Source organism: Cottoperca gobio, chromosome 14 (genome assembly GCF_900634415.1).
Source record: "Cottoperca gobio chromosome 14, fCotGob3.1, whole genome shotgun sequence".
In the NCBI taxonomy this organism is placed as follows: domain Eukaryota; kingdom Metazoa; phylum Chordata; class Actinopteri; order Perciformes; family Bovichtidae; genus Cottoperca; species Cottoperca gobio.
Window position 1 is genome coordinate 3,318,504 of NC_041368.1, and position 17,500 is coordinate 3,336,003.

A 17,500-nucleotide genomic window follows, 5' to 3' on the forward strand; every position below is an offset into this window, starting at 1 on the left:
AAGGAACACATAACAAGAGATGCTATGGATAAGGTCAGTAAAACCACGAGTCCCTATGGGAATACTCAAGTCATTTCTGTTAGGCTGTTAGTGTATCACTGCACGACTCCACCCATCTCTGGGATTGTTATTATAATGACTCAGGGTTTTGTCGGCCAGTTCTTGCTTCGTTCTTCCAGCACTGAAAGTACCTAAAGTGCTCCCAAAGTCTTAAGATTGTAATCTGTGATGTCATATTGATGCATAGCCAGAAGCAGCTCCATTAGCGGCCTGGGAGACTGACTTTGTGGACTCTCACAATGTCTGCCTGTACTTTAACATCTACCAGGAAGGGTTACTGGTCCTCAGACTGCAGAGAGGCCTCTCACCACACCGCGACCTGCTTATGTGCAACTCTGATGTGTGTGCTGTCGTAGGACAACACATTGTTCTCACTGTGCAGTCACAATGTAATAGGCACTGTAAGACGATACCTAATTCACCGATGGACACATGACTACAATGTAAACAAAAAGTGGACGAGCAGGTCTACACTCCATTATCTATCCTGTCAGTACACCTGCATGATATTCAGTGAAGCTCACTTTTGCTACTATCATAGCAAGATAAAAAACACAAGCATGACTGCTATTAATAAACAATTGTGTAAAAAAAATAGCTATCAATTAACAATATTCAAGTTGACTTTGTAATACCTACAGAGGGACTACAGATGAAAAATAGCCTTTTGGATGACTTGCATCAACAGCAATGTCCCTGATAAATGTCTGCACTCCCCTGACTTCACTACAAGTATATTTCTGACTCGTGGGAAACACTGAAATTCAAATGAGCACTTCAGGAACCCACTGGGTGAGCAGGATAATGTAGGTTTGATATAATAATTGTACCAAAAAGAACATTTCAGCCATTTAGCTGCTGCTGCTAATAAGTAAGTAAGTGTAAGTAACAACAGTTACACACATTAAACACCTGGACCTGTGACCACAACTCCACTCAGTTTGAAACCTAGTGCTGGTGCACTGTGGTTTGCCTGTACAGCAGTGTGTGCAAGGGTTGGGCCACATGACAGTGTATACCGTGCGACAGTAGAAATGTGTCTACCTGTAGTGATTTGGCAAAACCGCCTCCACATGTGATTCTCGCGTCATCTCACAATGTTGCAAATCCAGCTTTCTCCCAACGTAATGTGATTCGGGCAGACATGGAGGAGGGGAGTGAAGTTGTGAATACAGAGCAGGAGGAGGTTACATGATTACCAGACATATGCACGGTACTTTATTTTGCCAGTGTCTGGTCAGCTTTTATGGAATGAAAGTTGAGAAATTCCTGCAGGGAAAGTCAACTCTTTGTTCTCTCTTGGTATACTCTAAAAAGGAGCAAGGCACCGGACCCCCACTCTGTACAGTAGCTGCCCACTGCTCCTTATATTACCGGTAGGTTGGGTTAAATGCAGAGTGTACATTTCACTGTTTGCTGTGCATGTGTGATGTACAGATGATTTGATTCCACTATTTACATTAAACACACACACACACACACACACACACACACACACACACACACACACACACACACACACACACAAGCATCTCTTGGATAGGGAATAAGAGAATGAGACACAGGAAAGATTCAAGGAGTGAAAGGCTACTTTTCGACTTACAACTCAATTCTATATTTGTGTGTGCATGTCTGTGCATGTCCCCCCCACCACCCCACGTCCCCCCTTCCTGTTCCTCTTTAATGTCACAGGGCTGGCTCATATGACCTTGAGCAGCAGTGTTGGCAGCGAAAGAGCGAGAGCTGCCTCGCCTGCGGGCGCCCTTGAACTGGATCTACAAGACAAAAAAGAAAAAAAAACCTTCACGCGGCCTGATAGACATCTCAGCCCTCCTCCTACACCCCCCACCTATCCTCCCCCTTTCTCCTCAGCTCTTTTATTCAATCTACGCCACTCCTTATCTGTTCCCCTGGTGGGAAGAGATTTATCAGAATGCTGTATCTTTAACCTCTCTGTCAGACTGAGATGGAAACAGAATTTCAAAATGTCTGACCGGCCTGCACAGATTTATTTTTAAACAACCACCTCCTCCTCCTCCTTCATGTACAAGCCCCGTGCCATTTCAGGGAAGGGGTCGGGGGAATGGGGGGGGGGGCTTGCTGGAATACACCTGTGTGATGAGATGGCCATCCACTCCAGAGGTGTTGTTTGCGTACAAGGAAATTCCAGACTGTTTTTCCTCCCAGCTCTGCTCGGAGCCATTGGCACAGAGTGACCTGTATCTTCAAAACAAATATCCCAGCTTACTGTCCAATCAAGCTTCTCCGACTAAGAGAGGGGGGGGGTGGTGCCTCAGAGCCAGTGTTTTGACAGGTTGATGATGACCTGCTGGGTCGTAATGAAGACCTCCGATTTTCCAAAGTAAACACCATGGTCCGTAGTCCAAAGTCTGGCTCTGCACTGTCACATTGAGCGCTGAGTGTAGTCTACAGTAAAAGCACAAAGAACGGATTTATCAGCAAGCAAATATTGCGGCACCCTCTTTGCGACTGCGACTCAGGCCACCAAGGATCAAGTATTACAATAAATATTTACATTGGCCTGATAGAAGCAATGTGTTCAATACTGGGTGTTTGGGGCGGGCGGTTTGCAGAGGACCGTGCGCATCACAGGTAACGAGCGTCTTTGTTTAAAAGCAGCCATGTGTCTTCTGCACAGCGACAACGTTCAAACTCTTCCTACGTGTGGGTGAAGATCCGACTGTATATAATCTGTCAAAGTTTACGCCAGCTTTCGGTTTCTTCAAAGACGTAGTGTATGCACTTCCCAGTCTGGCCGGCTGTGGTTCGTCAGATCACAAATGATGTGGCATTTTTCACCCAAATATTATATATTCATGTTACTCAATAATACAGTTCACTCAAGATGCAACACAACAGCCTGGCTGTTAACTCTTTACTAAATAACCCACATTATGAACAAATGTAGTATACATTATTTACATTCCTACTTGGAGCCAATATACCCTTTTTGTTTCATGTTCCTCTTAAGATATGTTCCCTGACATTGCCAATACAGGTAAAATACATAGAATCATGTTTTGAGTGTATATCTTGTACTTTTTTAACCGTTATATAATACCGTCACTGTAATAAACAAAACAAAACGGTGATATAAATGTTAGCTCATGTCGCCCACCCCTAGCGTGCAGAGGACTGGAGGTTTGGACCGGCCTAACCCTCCTACTGGTACTCTTCATGCCTGACCTTTCAAACCTGTAATGTTATCACATGTCATACGCAGGCCTGCTGGAAACCATCTGCTAAAGGCACTGTGGCGGCTTTCTATCTCCAAAAAAGAGAGAGAAAAAAAACCCAACACAACACTGGAGTGGCCAAGTACTGGTTCTGACTGGTTTACCGCTCAGCACGTCTCACCTTCACACATACACACATATATAGAAAGGCAGACGGCATACACCCCCTCAGAGGCTGTTGTTGAGCGACATGAGCTATGAGCAGTCTCCTCAATTAGCGTTAAGGGGCTTTTGCACAGAGACATGAAGTTCTGGGGCTAAGAATAACACGAGACAGGTCCGCTGCCCGGCAGTGGCAGGGCTCGGGAGCTGTGGCACTGACAAGAACCCGGTGTGTGTACTCACCGGAGTCTTGCTGCTAATCCAATCCCCCGCCATGTCTAGCCCCACCTCGGGATATTATGTTATGTTTGTTAGTGTGACACTTTGGCTAATAAGGCTGTTTTCACATAGAGAAAACAATATAATAAACATTAGTCAGGACTGATGCAGGGAAAGACACGATCTCTAATGAACCTTGTGTTTACTTCCTGTGAAATCCCCCCGTCAAAAACAATAATCTAGCTTTTATTTCAGGGACCATTGGTGTGTTGAAATATTTTTAAAAGGCCCACTATAGATCCCCCCCGCTCGGTTGTGGAGGCACCAAAGTGTCCTAAGAGATTCATTACAGATTTGTTCCACATAGTGAAATATGAGTGAGCTCTACTGCCTGAAAATTGCATTGCTCCATAAGCAGACCCCAATGCAAGAATAAGCCCCGATACCCAGTATTAAGGTCTTTTTCTACTAAAGCTCAATACAACAGCCACGGCAATTATTTGTGAGGAGGAGATCCCGTTTTGTATATCTGAGACACGGTACAAAGACACAAAGGATATCAAACAACGAGCCATGGCACAGGCCCATTTAAAATCAATATCAAAAATATATGGTGGCTGTGGATAATGTCTTCCCTGTGGCTTGAGGGCAATTTGCCAACATTTTACATGAGCAAAAACATCCTCACCACTAAGTCTTGTTCTAACATAAGCTGGATGATCGCAGTGTTACTGGGGGGGGGGGGGGGGGGGGGGGGGGGGGGGGGGGGTAACATGAGGTACATCCTCATATTGTCTTATGAGGGCTCATGTAGGCAAATGATCTAGTTACATGTCTGGCATGGGCACAGATGATATGCAAAGAGGTCATTGCAGCTGAATATGCATCTGTATGGCTCATTTATAAACCACAGTTGAACTTGGTACAGTAAATAACCTGACCTGAATAAAGTCAAGCAAATCAGGGAGAAAGCAGCCTATATTTAGAAGACAGCAACCCGTGTGTCAGACAAAGAGAAATGTGAATACATCCTTTGCTCATAAGCATGTGTGGCTCGGGCTTTGAGATCGTCCTGCAGTAATCAAACGCTATTACTGGAGACCGAGAGGGGAAGAGAGGAACGTATAGGAGGCGGCAGAGCTTCAGACACTCCTGCTACTGTAAGGCTTATATGTGCGTGTGTTTTTTGAAGTGTGGGGCTGGGGAGTGAGGAGAGACCTCAGTGCTCAGCTCGGGGCGTATAATCTATGGTTCATTTGCAGCTTTTCTCCCCAGTATGACAAGCCGTTTACAAGACGTAGCCTCTGCTGCTGACCCAGTTCTGAGTGGCTGCGTCTCTCGACAAGGCCCTGCCTCCCCATCAGGCCCTGCTCCTCGTCTAACTGACGATAACACCGCCACCCTCTGCCTCTGTGAACTGTGGGGAAAAAATAGGTCGCCCTGACCCACTTTTCTTCTCCTTTTTTTTCTCTCTCCTCCCTAACATCGTGCAAAGAGTTCTGCAGAGAATGATCGAGGGAGACAGTAGGAGGGAGAAAGAGAGGGAAACAAAGGAAGAAAAGAAGTTCAAAAAGACAGATGCGGAGACTTCTCTGTGATGAGTCCCTGTATTTTGGCGATGCGTTCCTGTGGCCTTTGGAATCTAGGCAACCTTTATACGTTGCTCTGCTGCATGTTTGGCAAACATGCCTTGATACAACAACTGCTCCGGAGGTTAAACACCATCTACTGGCCTCCTCAGCCAACATCCTCCTGATTTCTACACCTCCTCTTCTAGGTGGCCATTATCTCATGTCTTACTCACAATGCTCCCTGGGATCCTCTGCCTTAGTGAGACGTACACACGGCTTTTTGCAGTCATTTGACACCCATGAAGGTATGACAGAAAAATTATGAGCCTGTCTTGGCTAGGGCAGATATTACGGGGCTAGCTGAGCCCTAATGCCTGGTAGCATGACACTGGCCCCGTCCAATGCCTCTGTGTGGGTTAGGACAGCTCATGATATATCTCAGATCACGCACAGGGCTCTCATGCAAACCCTTCCCTCATTAAGCTGCGCTCACTCATGCATTGCTTTTGTAATCCCTCCATACATTAAGCATGGCTCTCCTGCACAGGCACGTTCCTCTGACAACAGCTGACAGTTTCATTCATTTAGAAAACAGATAGTTCCTTCTGCTCTTTGTATCAGTGTTTGAAGCCATTGTGAAATACCTAATCAACGCACACCTTTGACTGCTAATTTAAATATTAATGTGCCAGCCAAAAAACCATCACTCATCACTCACTGGTGCCTTGGTGTCGCTTAGCAACCATTGTTTAGCTTCTGCTCACGAGCTATATTTGTAGGAGTGAGAGTGACATTTAATTATCACATTTTACCTTTAGAAAGACTTGAGCTGAATAATTATACAGCTATAGTGTGCTACCTCTTTTCTATAGCAGTAGTACGCTGCTGGTCACTCTGCATTACACTGATTCTACACATCTTAGTCCTTCTGAAACCACAGCAGGACTTGTGGACACCCATTTTATTTTATGTGGTTACACAAACTAGTGTGCCTTATGTTAGCACCCTAGTGTCACACAGTTTGCCCATACAAGAACATTAGTCCCACCAGATGCTAACCGCTACATGCGTTTGCGTGTGTACTCATTTGCATCAGCCACAGTTTGACACTCCACTTTAAAAACTAGAGGAGGGTTGACCTGCTGCTAAACTCTCACCAGCCCGGTGCTAAGCCCCTGCGTGCTAATGGTGACCTAGTGCACACAGACATGTTGGTGCCTCAGAGACAAGTCATGAAGCCCGCTGCTCCACTTTTCTCTGCTGCCAGACACTCTGCAAAAACGGTGGAGCTGTGCTGTATCTTACTTTTATGAGTAAAGTGCCGCAAATACGACCAGAGACAGAGAGAAAATGGCCGTTGGAGAAAGTAGAACAGGGTTTCGGGTCTCTTTATTTGGAGGGGGCTGAAGGAGGTTCTAGTTCCAGTTAAGAAGGTGGATGTAGGTCAAGCCCTGCCTCCTCATAAGCACCAAGGTCAACTCTGAATGGAAGGGAAGGTGGCTTAGAGAGAAAGAGGCCCTGGATAAAGCACATTTGTCTGGCTCTTGTGCCAGCACCAGCCCCAGACGTGTAAACACAGTTACACAAGTACACAGCTTCTCAGAGCTAGCCCACTGTGTGTGCGTGTGTGTGTGTGTGTGTGTGTGTGTGTGTGTGTGTGTGTGTGTGTGTGTGCAATGCGTGCAAGCAAAAAAAAAGATCTTGCACATTGTACAAGCTTTACTGTAGCTTCCATAACCTTTTATAACCTAAACAAGGCTCAACCTAAAATGACACGAGTTAGCGACACTTGTGTTGCGCTGCTGTATTTGGACATAACACAGTTACCATGGGGGGGGAGCACCCCTGCTGAGGCTGAAATCAACATCCAAAGCTACAGGTTCCTCTAGGCTCCTGTGTGTGTGTGTGCGTGTGTGTGTGTGTGTGTGTGTGTGTGTGTGTGTGTGTGTGTGTGTGTGTGTGTGTGTGTGTGTGTGTGTGACATAAAGGTGTATCCAGCTAATGATGTCTCATTTTAAATGTCATATCCTAGCAGGCGATCTTTACTTTAGTTGTCAAAACTCTCCGCATATAATCAGGACAGCTTCTGAAGAGTTGGCAGCACAAGGGAGAGCACTACTCTAACAATGCCACGATTTGGAGTTTGATTCCCACAGAGGCCATCTATGAGAAGAAAAAAAAAGGTCTAACACCAGTGTCGTCAAGATACCAAAATTATTTAATACCTGCCTAAAATATCTCGATACCAATACTGAAATGACACAAAAGGCAAAAACCTAAAACATCAGGAAAAGTAATGGAATAATAGATGATATAACACGGAACCTTTTTTCTTTTTTAACAATGTCGATACAAGGCAGTGGAGGATGTGAAAAGAAGCCATAAAACAACAGGAGTTACTGTACAATGGTTTGTTCATACATTTCTAAACTCTTTACACGTCTGCTTTGTCAACGAGCCGTGGACGTTCAGCAAGAGCACTTGGAGGCACATCTCTGGAGACACCTGGAAAAGGCCGTCCACCCATGATGGACTCCATCCAACTAAACTGAGCTCAGGAGGATCTGCACAGAAGAATGGCAGGAAATCCCCAAATCCAGGTGTGCAAGGATTGTCGCCTCATACTCAAGAAGACTGGAGGCTATAAGCGCTAACAAAGGTGCTTTAACTAAGTACTGATTTAGGGCCTGAATACTTATGTCCATGTGATATCGCAGTTTTTTGAATATATGTACAAACATTTCTAAACTCCTGTTTTTGCTTTGTTGTTACTATGTACCAAATCTAGATTTTAGCATAAGGCTGCAACATGACAAAATGTGAAAGAAATATGTTTATTTCTATTTTCTAAATGCAATGCATCTGGATCACTTATCTCCCCTACTGAAGCCTCTGAGTACATCTAGATAAATGGTGTCCTTTAGCAACTAATGGGAACAGACTTGAATAACGCCTTAATCCTTCCGGTACAGGATCAGTTCGCTTTATCAAAGCTGAAGACTATGGTATGACTCAGGAGCTGTTTGAGAATTACTGACGTTTGGCTCCACAGAGTAGAGAAAGAGTACATTTATGTGAAAACAAGACTGGAAATGAGTGTTTGCTTCTTCACATAGTGGCCTGAGACCCTGTGTGCAGACACAGTATTACATTCATATCAGGGAGTATCTTGAGAAATCATCAGATTAAGTTTAGAAGTTTAGAATTTACAGACATTGCACTGAGGCCATCAATTCGCTAAATTCTATTTAATTCAGTTCCATTTTTAAAAGGTTTACATTGAGTAGTTTTGATATATTATATTTCAGTTGTGGATTAACATGTTTAAATTAACTCAATTGTAAATTGTTACCCAGCTTTTTTTCCTTTGGGTTGCAAACGCCTGAAATGACGACGACATGAACTTTTCTCAAATGTAAACCCAAAATAAATAAAGTTATGAAATAGGATTCAAGTTCACCAACTATAAATATGTTGAATGATACATGGTCATCATCTTAGAAATAATGTTAAAATTGAAACAAAATTGCAAAGATGTCTTTCTCTCAACCCGGGATTTAAAGAATTGATTTAAAAAACAACAACACATCACAACGTGCTGCAGCTAGCCTAAAGAGACCTCAGGGAGCCAGTGCCTCCCTCTGAGTGTCTAGTTCTACACCTGTAGTGTGAAGACAAAGCAGTGTAAAGTATTATGAAGTGATATGAAGTGATTGACTCGTATGTAGAGGGACTGGCATTTGGGTGTATTACAGCATTTTTTAACAAAGTAGGCCGAATCATGATTTACTCAGCCATATGGTAAACATATCCAGGGGGCAGAAATGCTAACGTACTAGCATAAAAATACTCTGAAGCACAGACAGTGAGCCAGCGTGGTTTAAACAGTGTGGCAGCTGTAGGGAGTGAACAAAAGCAACTGCAATAACACAAATCCTAGCAGCCAGCTCACTCTGGACATGAATCACTGTGGACATGAAGCGACCTTTCCCTGACATATGCTGGTATCAGTGATTGAGAATTGAGAGGATGACTAAACCTGCTCGGTTCGTCACCACAGTCCAACAGGGGGGAAACTTGTGACCAGCCATTCCAAAATTCAGGAGCCACACTGCTCTTTCTGACACGACCTTGAACCTGTTTGACCTTGGAGTGATTACACAACTGAATGACAGCCCCTGCAGCTGCATGCGTGCCTGTGGCGAGTGTCTCCACCCCCTCAATTGTCATAGACATACAAGGTCAGGAGAGAGGATAGGGGGTGAGGCTGGGTGAAGGGTGTCACATGATTGGATCTCCTTCTGGAGAGTTACTTAAAAAGCCTCCTCCGCAATCAGGTCAAGGTCACACTCTAGCCGTAATGCCACAGGAAAAGAGAGAAGTTGTTGAATGTGTGTATAGAAGAGTGCACAAAGACAGAAGAGATAGAAGAGGGCTGAGACTGCGTACTGCTCTACATGTTCAGCAGTCCTGGGTCCTTGATAGCTTCAAAACACAAGCCATGATTCTATTAGCTTTATTAATCTTCCTTCTTAGTAGACACTTTTATTCAAAGTCACTTACACAGTTATCACTCTCGCACATCTTCCAATTCTACAGCTGGATATTTACTGGAGCAATCCAGGTTAATTGCCTTTGCTCAAGGGCAGAGGGCGAGCAGAGTATGAGCCAGCTATCTTCTGGTCACCAGTCCATTTTCCCAAAGTAATAGGTCATATGACTGCCTCAAGACATCAGTGCTCTCCATCTCCTCTCAAATGGCCTTTCTACTAACGCTCGCCTTCAACAAAGTTATAAGAAAGCTGCACTTGTTTACCCAGCTCTGAGGACGCGCTGAATAACACCACCTCACTAATGGATTTACAGGTTCACAAAAGAACAGGATGTTTCGAAAAAATTCAAGAGACCACTTTCAGTGAAAGAGGGGGTTATGGGCAAATATCCCCAGTCCTTGCTTTGTGATGGGAGTGCATTAATTTTTTTAATTTAGAGATGTGCCACTTATTTAGCCATGTTAACAGATGTTTATTGAAAGTCATTTATGTATTCATTGACACGTTTAAAATGTAGTGAAGGTATCTGTAATGACAGAGCCATCACAAGGCCGATCTTTATGCATCAGAAGACGGACACCAAATCATCTGGCTTGGAATAACAAACACAAACGGAAGTAATTCAAGGGGATTCAGTGACATTCCTCTGTTGGAAAGCCATATAATGTGCTGCAGATCTATCCCAACTCTCACAGCGCAGACTCTCCGCGGCCACCCGCACAGGGTCCTTGTTGCCCAGCAACAATTCAACTCATCACTAGAAGCCAAAAAGTTACACAATTACAGTTCAAGCCAAAAGCATTTGGGGTGTGCAGCATGTAACATTATTCAGCAAGTTATATCCAACTTCTATAAGATGTGGGTCTGAAGGATTGAGAAAGTGGGGAAACCCCAGCTCTTGCCTTTTCCACCCATCCTTCTAAGCTAAGCAATGTGAAAGTACGTGAGTGTTCACCGGGTTACATTGAAAATAACCCAAAAATTGACAGTATAATGGCGTACTATGAACTCTGAAGAGTTGCTGTGCTGGTGGCATAAAAGAGCAGCCTTCAGGTACTAAGTCAAATGATGAATTTCTCTGAACTACACCCGTTTCGCAGTGGAAATAAATCTCAGAGACACAACTTTGCAGCATATACTGCATATGCATCGCCACTCGCACCCCCCCCCCCCCCCCCCCCCCCCTTCGCTCCCTCCCTCCCCCTCCCTCCCCTGTCATCCTATGCAATATATCTATCATTCATTCATAAATTCTGAAAACTCCTCTTTAGTTAATTGCCTGGGAAAATTTAATTTCAAACAAAAGCTTTTAAAAGAGAAAGATATAATTAAGTTGCAGGGATCTCTCTGCCCCCTCCTTGTCCAGGGGGGCCGAGGGGACATGTGCGGTGAGCTGTGCAGCTCTGCACCGCACTGCTCCGTGTCAGGGAAGTCATACACCCATGTTTAAAGCAGAACGTTACGTAAGGCCTCCCCCTCTGCACAGGCTTACTGCACCAGACGCTGTGTCCTTGCCCGGGCTGCTCAAGGTTCCCAAAAGGACAGGCTGCTAAGAAGTTGGGAAGGACGGGCCCTATGATAGCCTGCAAAGAAGGGGAGGGAGGGGGTGAGAGAGGGAGGGAGGGAGCTGCTGCCTGTGACAGCTTTAGACTTTGAATTCAGCGCCAGACAGGCTCATGCATCAATCCCTCAACTTACAAAGACAAGCCACTAACCTTGACGAGGCCAGGGACTCTTCAGGAATGAGTGGCATTTTCACTTAGCCCCAGCTTCTCCCCTGCACTGCTGCCACATAACCTGCTTAAAATAAGACGCAGTTGAATAACAGCCGACCTCAGTCTCTGGACTTTGTGACCCACTGTTCTAGCCTTCAACCCTTAGGCTTCTTAGGCCATGTCAGGGACGTATGCATTAATACACAAATAGCATTTAGTAAACAAGGTGCAGCAGCCTTGTCTGATGCCTGTCAGAAACTGTTTTGTTTGAGTGAGGCATGACACAAGCTCATGAGAATCCATGTTCGCTATGATCCTTGAGATCAATGACTGTATTATCACAGACCTAATTAAGTACATCCTCTGACTGTTGCAGCTAAACAATTGCAACAAAAGCTGCAAACATACAGACAAGTATCTGCCATCTTTCTCCTTTGTACTCCTCTGTAAGACAACAACATCACATGTTCACACAGGCTGGGTATTCCTCCTATCTGAGAGCATCTGTCCTCATGTCTGTGACATCGGCCTGCTTGTGGCAAAGCAGAGACCTTTCCCTCTGTCTGACTGCAGCATCCTGGCAGCACGCTCACCACAATGGTAAAGAAACCTTCCTACTGCACCTCGACAGCCCCGGGCAGCAGCTCTGCTACAGGAGAGAGAGGCAGAGAGGGAGGGAGTCAGTTCCACTCCGCTCCTCTGCTGTGACCACACCAGCCTGGCCAGGAAAAGAGTCAGCTCCTCTCACATCACCCAGGAGGTCTGCTGCTCCACACTACATCTCCTCAGTCTTTACTTAACGTATCAGAGGAGAGGGAAAGTGACGATTCGGCGTTGAGCTGCTAGCACTGTTATCACAGTACAAGGTAGCTTGATGCGGTCTCCCCGTTCCGCGTCATTGATTGCCACAGTTTTCCAAACAAGCCGATACTTCATGTGGGTAACATGTAATTTATTGAACCCGCGATATCTTTCTTGTAAGGTCTACCTCCTCTTTAGTGAGCATTTTCAGCAAAGTCTAAATAATTCACAGCAATTGCAATCAGCAGCGATCAATTGGTGGAGATAATTGAGGGGCCTGTCATTGCACCAAGGCCAAGGTGAAGCGTGTAGGCAGAGGGGTGGAGAGTTGGAGGTGAGGTTGAAGAAGGAGGAGGAGGAGGTGGGAGGGGAGTCATTCAACAGATGAGCTCTGGCTAGTATAGCTCTTAAGGGTTGCAACAGAGGCGTCCATCTTTCTTCCTCGCATTTTGTCATTCCAGCCCGCATCCACGAGGGATGGCTCTAAAGACGCATTTAGCAGTTCCTGCCTTGTCATCAAAACGAGCCCCATTGACTTTGGTCGCCTTCTGTTCATGACAGAAGCACCAACAGGAGCCAGAGTGCTTGTCTCTGAATGAGATAGTGAACTGAGAGCCCTTACTGAAGCCTTTCTTATAAGCAGCAAACAGTGGGAATACTCGAAAACAGCCCACACAGTGTTCTGATTTCAGACAGCAAAATTGACTTGAGTAATTGTATGCCTTGTTTTCTGACACAGTCTCATTCTTTGGGTATTCAAGTGGCAGAATATTCTGAGAGAAAATACAAAGATGCCATATAATTAGTAAACGGAAAGTTTCCTCATGCCTCTACTTGTGAAGTGGACCTCCATTGGTAGTTTTAATGTCTGTGTGTAATGTTCATTTTTTATTCAATTGTTTTGGCTTCAGATGCTACATCAATCTGTTTACACTTTAATAACTCTAGCCTTGACATTTTAGCCTCATCTTCGTCATATCCATTTCAAGACATTTTCCATTCCACTTTTATGCAATCTGGCCCCGTTGTATGGAGTGATACTGTAGTCTGTAATGTAGTTATGTATAGTGTGTGTGTGTGCGTGTGTGTGTGTGTGTGTGTGTGTGTGTGTGTGTATGTGGAACCCAGTAAGAACTAAGCAGTGTGGAGGAGGCACAGAGAAGAGTCAAGACACTGATGAGTGCTAACATCCACTTGAGATACAACTGAAGTACAGCATTTACTAGTTTTGTATTGTGTCTTTGTCTCGTCAATTTCAGATAAATGTTTTAGTCTTACTCGGAAATGTACAGCATAATTGTTAAGAGTGTAAATCTCTTCCTAATACCAGCAGCAGTATTGAGTATTGTTATCAGTAGAGAGTGTCTACTGAATACACAAACAATGAAATGATTAGGCTTAATGCTTGCTCCACAGAAATATTAGAGAGCCCAAACAATTAGAGAAAGGAACTTGTAGCCAAAAGGTCTCTGGTTTGAATCTTCAGTGGGCTGAGAAAGTATGGGTCTGTAAGTAGATGAGAAATGCTTCTATTCCTCAACATCTACTGTCAAAATGCCCTTGAACAATGTTCGTTGGCCAACAACACAAGTGCTGGGCAGCTCCCAGGTCTATAATAAATCAAAAACTCTGCAGTACACTTGTTCTGGTAGATTGCACATTAGTTTGTTTTTTTTGCTTGAGTATCTCAGCTATCAAAAAGTGGGATGCCACCCAAAGTTTTGTGTGCCCCGCATCTCATGCTAAAGTGACTGACAGATTTACTAAGAGTGGGCTTTGAGTTGGCACCGTGCTCGTAGTCAGAGAGACCGTGAGTAAAGATAAGTGCCTGGGCAGGTACTCCTGTATCTGTGGCATGTTCCTGGATACAAATACCCTATTACATCAAATGACTTAATAAGGGGAAAGGAAAGTCACTCAGTAACAACAAGCAATGTGATTCGGTAATAACGTAATGTTTTTATGCTACAATGAAATGTATCATCCATAAAAGCACATGCAAGAAACATGTGCAGAGCACACCTGGATGAGCACAATTACACACACACACACACACACACACACACACACACACACACACAACAAACATGCCACTTTCATTCAGCAGCAGTGGTGTTTTGATGGCAGATAAGATTTGATGTCATGAAAGGCAGCCAGTGGATAAGAGAGTAGAGTGCAGAGTCCAGTCTTGTGACTGTTCAGCAGCCTCAAGATCATTTGCATATGGCCATTTGAATGTCCTCTGGTTCTGTTGCAGGCTACTGCACATCACTCAACAGCAGCTCTCTGGACAATAGCAGATGGCCCAGTCAAATCAAACTACATCCAATACAGAGGATCCTTTGAGGTACAGCGCGCTGGTCACACCACTCAAACACAAGTTATTTTAAAGTGAAACTCTATAGTTGGGCTATAAATGTGCAGGTTTTAGTTATCTGTGGCAAAAGAGGACAAGCTGAACTACCTTGAACATTTTGTGTAAGTTCAGGTCAAATAATTAAGCAGCTTAAATGCTCAACAAAAGAAAGGCTAAAAGGCAGACCTCCAGACACAGACAGTATTTAGAAGGCTTTAAAAAGTTTGACTTTTCTCCATGTTACTTTAGATTGTTAGTCTTAGTTCCAGTGGTTCAGTAAAAGGCAGCACATTATCTGAACACAGTGTGTTGTGTTTGTATCCTCATATTACACCATCCTAACAGGTTGCCGCTGGGAAGCTTTGTAAATTGCCCTTTTGGAACCTGAGCTGAAGTTCTCTGCCCTCTTTCCTGTAACTCGCAGCAAACGTCAGCCCCTGACCTTTTGCGTCCACGCTGATCCAAAGTCCAATGAAGCAATAGGACATTTGAGAAAAAGGAACACCTACACAAAGGCCATGCACAAAGACCTCCCTGGCAGTGACTGAAAACATCCACGTCTGTGAACCCAATCAAAACATATCTGACACGATGCCACAGAGATGAGACAGGCTACAACAAACTTTAACAAGCTGCATGTCGGTCTGCATACTGGCCTGAACTTAAAAAGGACCTGCCAGTGGTCACAGATACGTGGATTATATTTTAGGAGTGTGGTGCAGTCAAAACAAAATGAGCATTAATGGGGATCATTAACTAAACCATGAATCCAGATCATGGCTGTTTATGATGCATTAAGAAGCCAAATTTTAACTCATACTGACTGTATTATAGACTTGTTGTAGCAGCAGATAGTGAGACGATGCTTTGGAACATGTTGAACTACCTTTGCCTACACTGTATGTATTACTGAACATGCTTGGGGGTTAGTTCCCCTGAGTTGCACTGCAAAGTAGACAACAGAAAAGGACACTACATGTGCATATACATATATGCAAGGCACATGTAATAACTCTTTCAGACATTAATACAATTAAAGACCAATTTCAACCCAAAACCTCCCAGTGAAGAATGAGTGGTCAACCAGGGAGCGTTGTCATTAAGCATAGCCTGATATCCAGGACAAAGCTGTATTCTTACACCTCAGAAAGCCCATTTATAACTCGAGCTCAACATAGAACGACATAGTCCTTTTAAAAGGTGTTGTGGGTCATTTAAAACCCTTCAGGATATTAGTAATTTACAGAATAGTGCAACAGTGGAGTGTTTCCCATTGGTGGTGCTAAAAACTACTTCAAAATAGAGGCTGTCTACTGTGTTGACTACATTAACTGTACTGAGGTTGCACTACAGCCCCTTTGACATGGACAGACAGCTCTACTGTGTGTTGTTCAGAAATGAGCCCATAGGGTGATATTATTCCTTCAGTGTGACAATAGCGTTACAGTAGCTAAAATACACTTGGAAACTAGCGGCACGGTCTCATTTTTTGGTCGCTCCGTATATGAGGATAGATGAGCGACAATTTACATTCAATTCAGCAGATTTTTAAGCGGATAAATGCCTCTATTGTCGGCCTAATTTCCTAGTCATATGGTAGCCAGGAAATACAGACAGTGGCTGTTATCACTACGACTCTGTGGGCTAAAGCAGAGTCTCTAGCCCCGCACACAGCCCGCTCTCTCCTCCACTTCTTTATGCAGCGTTTTCAGCGCTAACGTTATATCCATATGCGCCTGTGCTCGCCTTACGACACACAAACAGCCTTTCCTCTCCTCGACAAAACACGTTATAATCTAGTATAATTCTCGCCATTGCGTCCCGTATGCGTGTATATTTCACCCCCCCAGTGGTATAAATAATTCTTCAGATATGACAGTGCGTTTATCTGTAGCACGTAGATCCCCTACCTGCGGTGTCCACCCCACAGTCAGCCGGAGAGGCGCATCGTTATTATTCGACAGGAGGAGGCAAATCCAATTAAAAACGGTCGCATCTGTCTTGACACTTTTGGCAGGAATCAAAAATGGCGAATCAGGCTTTAAAAATCAAAATTTAAGTCCAAAAAAAAGCCTCGGTTTTATTTGTGCTGCGACTGTGAGCGAGCTGAGTAGCGTGTAGTCTGTGGGAACTGTTTATTCTCGGAGTCCCCTCACTGTGAGAAGTGAGCGGAGACAGCCACACTCCTCCTCCTCCTCCTCCTCTGCCTGCTGCTGACACCACCCTTAAAGGAACATGCCTCCACTCAGCTGCTGCTGCTGCTGCACACATACTCCCACAGACAAGAATAACAGCCTGATACTAATAATAATACTAATAATACTACTGATACGACGACTAATAATACTAATAATACTACTACTGATATTACTACTACTACTACTACTAATAATAATAATAATAATAATACTGATACTACTACTAATACTAATACTACTAATACTACTGATAATACTACTACTACTACTACTACTACTAATAATAATAATAATACTACTACTGATACTACTAATAATAATACTACTGATACTACTACTACTAATAATAATAATAATAATACTGATACTAATAATAATAATAATACTACTGATACTACTGCTACTACTAATAATAATAATAATAATACTGATACTACTACTAATAATAATACTACTCATAATACTACTACTACTAATAATAATAATAATAATAATAATAATACTGATACTACTACTACTACTACTAATAATAATAATAATACTGATAATACTACTACTACTACTAATAATAATAATAATAATAATAATAATAATAATAATAATTATACTACTGATACTACTACTAATAATAATAATAATAATACTGATACTACTAATAATACTAATAT

At 43.6% G+C, this 17,500-nt stretch overlaps 1 protein-coding gene across 4 annotated transcripts in view; it reads right to left on the reverse strand.

Annotated features, from left to right (window-relative positions):
- nrip1b (nuclear receptor interacting protein 1b) overlaps positions 1 to 16,764 on the reverse strand; it is a 35,025-nt gene extending 18,261 nt beyond the window's left edge. For 3 of the 4 annotated variants that reach the window (XM_029447882.1, XM_029447878.1, XM_029447879.1), the window contains exon 1: positions 16,545 to 16,764. The gene's annotated coding sequence lies outside the window, so the exon portion shown is untranslated. Of the gene's footprint in view, positions 1 to 1,104; positions 1,125 to 16,544 lie in introns of those variants that run through there. The other variant, XM_029447881.1, reaches the window with a different exon arrangement.
- Positions 16,765 to 17,500: the final 736 nt, after the last annotated feature.